The following is a 5016-nucleotide window of genomic DNA, read 5'->3' as shown; positions in this document are numbered from 1 at the left end:
CTGTAGTTCCTTCTGGGCTAACCCCCTTAACCTGTCCCCAAGGACCCTTTCCACTGACTTTCCAGTGAGCTGATAGCAGCCTTGCCTTCGCTTACACCTTTTCCATATCTTTGGCTTGGCTCACACCTTTTCCATATAACATTTCTAGAGAAGCCAACGCAGCCCCGCCTAGTCTCTCTCCCGGGGTTCCTCCTATCCTGGGCCCTTCCTTGTTTCACGGTCCACAGCTTTAATAAATGTACTCTCAGCTTTAGTAAACGTACTCTCAAAATCACCTGGACTTGTATTGTGAAATCTTTCCTGCATGGAGTCCAGAACCCACACATTACCAGATGGCCTAAGGCAGACCGGCTTTGGCCTAGTCCCCAAAGAAAAAATAAGATCATGTGATGCCCTATGTCCCATGTCCACTTCAGAAAGTGACAGTACCTCCAGAAAGGAGGCAGAGAAGGAGGCAAAGGACAAAGGCAGGCCTGGATTGCACAGAAACTGGAAACTCATCAGGATTTGGCCACACCCCAGGAAGGAAAATTTTTGCACTGACTCCAGAAGAAGGAAAATCTTGGTATGTAAATTTTGTACTTTCCTAACAAAATTGAATCAGGGACTAAAAGTAATCTGGGAAATTTTAGGCCCAAATGAAGATTTTTAAGAGATCCTATCAGGGACTGAAGAAATAACAGCTTGATGATGTTATAAATGCAAGCATGTTTCCCGTTGTGAATATTTTCAAAGATACGCATGCAGTCTTATCTGATGGCAAGAAGAAAAAACAACTACAATAGGGTGTAAAAAGAAAAAGAAAAGCAGAATATTCGGTAATAATTTTGTCATAGACATACATTAGATATATATTAGACATTAGATATATAGACATATATTAGATATAATATAAAACAATTAAATAGACTGATCGTTTTATTTGGCATCTTGGTTCTAGATGCAGTTTGGACTTTTCCAGTGCTCTGGGGGATGGAAAGCTGAACCTTCCAGCAAGGTCAAAGAGGTCTGTTTGCTCACTAGGTTAATCCAAGCAGAGTTTATCTTTTCCTGCATACACTGTTTGCATGAAGAAATTACACTTTGACAATTTTCCTCAACCACAGTAATTAAGTATTTCCATTGAGCTAGTAACCTATTTTACCTGAAATTGTGAATATGCTTTTTTATTTTTTCTAAAACATTCTTTACCTTATTTAAAACATTTTTTCTAAATATATCCTTTGAGTCTCTCCTTTTCTATTCTCATTTTTCAAATTTTCCCTTTTCTCAGTATCACTTTTTCTTGTGTCCTTTTCTATGCAGTGGAAGGCTGGGGGGCAAGGGGGGGCGGTGGTCCGGTGTTGGAAATCAGCAGAGAAAGTGTATGATTTTCCAACCAAACCATTTTACAGGCAGGATAGTTAAAAAGGAAATAAGGGATTTAGAGTTGTGAAGAGCTGGCTCATATTTTCAAAGTTAAACTTTTGATATTACCTCACAAGAAGGCTCTACATAGTTCCGTAGATATGCAGCAATATTTACAGAAGACATTTATGTCACAAGTTTGAATCGTGAGATTGCACCTCTTGTCATCTCATATGAACAACCCTTGTTCATACACACACATATACACATGTGAAGTATATATAATTTCTCACAAATAGCAAAATCAAGCTGCATTGGAAACTTTTTCAAAAGCTCATTTGTTAACTGTAAGTGCATAAGGCTCTTATTTTGTGTAATCCTGTTTTGACACTTCATTCTCAGCTCTACCTAAAGCCTCAAGAAAAACAGCAGGAATCCTTTCCAACCCTTTGAGACAAGCTGCTCACAGATTGTAACAAATGTTTTACAATTCTGAACAAGGCTCATGACACAGAATTCTGTATCTCACCTTTCATTCTCTAGCAGCTCTAAACCACTTGTAGTTCTCTAAGCAAGGCAAGCTCTCCCGTGCTCCTGCACGTGTTATTCCTTCTGTCTCAAATATCCTTCTCTACCTTATTTCTCCCTGGGGAGGTAGTCCCTGCAACTCCACCTTCTCTGCGTGCCTTTCTTTTGACTACTCCCTGCTTTCATTCACCTGCAAAGTGCTGAATCAAAATGTAAAAGACAAGCAATATCCAAGAAAATAAAGGAGGAGGAGGAGAGAGCGTTCAACATGAAAAACTATAATGAAGCAAGGGCGGGAAGCAAGAGCGCTGACTGAGAGGAAAATATGCCATTAGAGTGAGTTTAGATTTTTTTCTTTTCTTGAAAGCAATAGGGATATTTTTAACCCTAACCCTAACACTAGGCTATAGACACTGAGTCAGCAAGATGAAAATGCTGCATCAAGGTCAAACAAGGTACCTTGGCAGAATTTTGTGATGGGGGCCAGGAGGAGGGTCAGGGAAAGATTTCCAGGAGGGAGTAACTGCTGGATCAAAATGTGAAAGACAGGTAGCGTCCAAGGAAAAAAAAATAAAGGAAGAGGCATTCAAGATAAAAACTATAATAAAGCAAGGGTAGGAAGCAATAGTGCTGACTGAGAGGTAAATATGCCATTCAAGAGAGTTTATATACTTTTTTCTTGAAGGCAATGGGGATACTTTTAAGCAAAAGAGTGCGATGATCAAATGTATCTTTTAGAAAGTATAGCGATCAGACTGATAACAAGACTGGGGCACTCAGGAGACATTTGTAAAGGAGATAACATATATTCTTACTATGTAAATGAAGAACAGGGAAGAACATTTGAGAGAGATAAATGAGCTGGAATTGAAAGGATTTGGCGATAGATTGGCTGTGGTGCACAACGGACTGAACAGAGTCAAGAGGAGACCCCAGGTTTCTCTGCCTTCTTGCTGGGGTGGATAGTGGAACTTTCATTGAGATCAGGAATATAGGAGGAGGAACAAGAAGTGAATGGTTGTGTTTTGAATCTGTTGAGCAGGAAAGGCCTGTGAAATAGCCACGATGAAAGAGGTAAGTTCATTTCCCTGTGAGTCAACTACCTTGTTGTATTATCTCCTGTTACCAAGCTGGGACTGTCTATCTTCCACTTCTGACTTTGCTCAACAGGAAGGACTATCCAAACTAAAAACCTTCCCTTTGGGGTACCCTCAACCAGCCCATGCTCACCCTGACAAAAAATGTTCCCCATTTTTCCTCTCTCATTAGAGCCCTACTAACTCAGAGGAAATATCCTACAAGAGCTGAAGTCTATCAATCCTTCCAGAGAAAGCAAAAACATGGATTGGAGAAAGAAAGGCTATTTGCCCTCCATTTTAATAACACCCATTTTCAAAGGGACCATTGTTTCAGAAGAAATGAGTACTTTCTAAGGTAAATAAATAGAATGAATAACAATCTTGTTTAAGATTCCAACTTATTAACAGAAAACATGTGTAGACTTAAGAACCAAAAATAAATGTGCCTTTAAAGATGACCTGGAAGGCTTCCTACCTGCCAAGAATAAAGTTCAAGACCTCAGAAAGTCTGTGTTTTCCCAGAAACAGTATATAATATTGCTAATTATGGGAAAAAACATTAAACCATAAGGGATTTCTCCCTCCCACTATAATTTTGGTACTATTAAGGTGAGTTTTGTAATGGTCTGAAATAAGAGAAGTAATATCAAGACTCAACTTGAGTTATGGATATTGAGCCTATGATTTCATCCTTTGGAAGAGTGTTTCCAGTTCCTGCTTTTCTTTCCTGGCATGTATATTTTAGATTAATGCTTCTCATATTTGAATTATACTTTAGTAATCTTGGTTGTGTTGGTATACAAAAATACAAATTCACTTTTAGAGTACTTCCCATCATATATATTTTAGTTCAATTGAGCTTTTCTAATGAAGAGTTTAGTTATTCATTCAATACTTTTAGTTATTCCAAATTAGACGAGGATTTCTGAAGGTTGTTATGAATCCACATGGCAAAGGACCATAACAAGTGGCACACCTGGAGCCAGGTGAGCCTGCCGAAGAGAAATGGATGTTGTCCTCCACATTCACTGACTTGTCGGGTTCTCATATGACAAATAAACAGATGAGTCAGTTTTTCCTTTTTCTAAGGGACTTTACATGATTAGGGTCAGAAACTCCACAAAAAAAACCTCCCCTGATGGTATGCCACAGTGGTTTATTTCAAACATGCTGGCTATTTTCAAACAACTACTGAGAGACTTTGCTTTTCCCTGAACTTGGGAGGCTGGTCCTAGGATGTGCACAGACTCAGCTTGCCATATGAGCAAAAGTGAGATCACACGGGCTGATGCTGGCAGAGTCTCTGAGAGTGTAGTAATTCATGCTCTCAGTTACTATCAGCAGCAATTTGCTTCTGGATTGGCTCCTGTGAGCACTCATGCAAGCATTCTGCACAAAGGACCAAAGTGCAATATTCTCTTGGGTTTCAGGGACTTAGTGCAGTTTCAACACATAATCAAAAGTGCCACGTAGTTTGCCACCTCGTATTTTGTTTTAAAGAGGCAGAGGCTTAAAACTGGATTCCTTTATTCTCTCCAAAAATAGGGAGCTGATGATAGTTCCACAGGCAATTTGGAACTATCTTTAGAGTAATCTGTTGGCACTTCAGCGGACTCTAACCTGTCAGTAAAATGTAGTTGTTGTTTTTAACTAATTAAATGTAATTCCACTGTTTCCACAATATTAATAATAAAGTTGCTTAACCACAAAACTTCTTAGATCCAACTCACATATGTGACCAACTCTTAATTACTATAGAGCAAATACATTGGGAAATGAAAAGTTTCCTTGAATGGGTGTTTTAATAGCACATTTTTCCAAATTGAGTATAATTTCCATAAAGTTCTATGGCAGAGAAGTTTGGATGCTACAGTCCTAAGCTCAAGGTCACATTAAAGAATCTCTGCAAAATAATATACTTTCACTAAATTCCAAGTAACTTTAAAATATCATTAGCACTCTTGCTACCAGTCTATCCACCAGTCCTTTTCTAACGATGGCGCTTTTGTATTTAATTAATACTTACTGTTGAGAAGCTGTGGGATTTGGGGTTATGGAGTAA

The 5016-nt window shown here is 38.8% G+C and overlaps 1 long non-coding RNA gene across 1 annotated transcript; it reads left to right on the top strand.

The window, feature by feature from the left end:
* Positions 1–424: 424 nt before the first annotated feature.
* Positions 425–3271, top strand: LOC129074483 (uncharacterized). The gene is made up of 3 exons (XR_008529541.1): positions 425–565; positions 941–1006; positions 3145–3271. It is a non-coding gene; the product is annotated as an uncharacterized LOC129074483 (long non-coding RNA).
* Positions 3272–5016: the final 1745 nt, after the last annotated feature.

The sequence above is a fragment of the Pteronotus mesoamericanus genome, unplaced genomic scaffold (genome assembly GCF_021234165.1).
Source record: "Pteronotus mesoamericanus isolate MK-2021 breed Mesoamerican mustached bat unplaced genomic scaffold, CSHL_Meso_final contig_50, whole genome shotgun sequence".
Classification (NCBI taxonomy): Eukaryota; Metazoa; Chordata; class Mammalia; order Chiroptera; family Mormoopidae; genus Pteronotus; species Pteronotus mesoamericanus.
The sequence above is the reverse complement of the archived record's forward strand: the minus strand, read 5'-3'. Positions and strand labels throughout refer to the sequence as shown.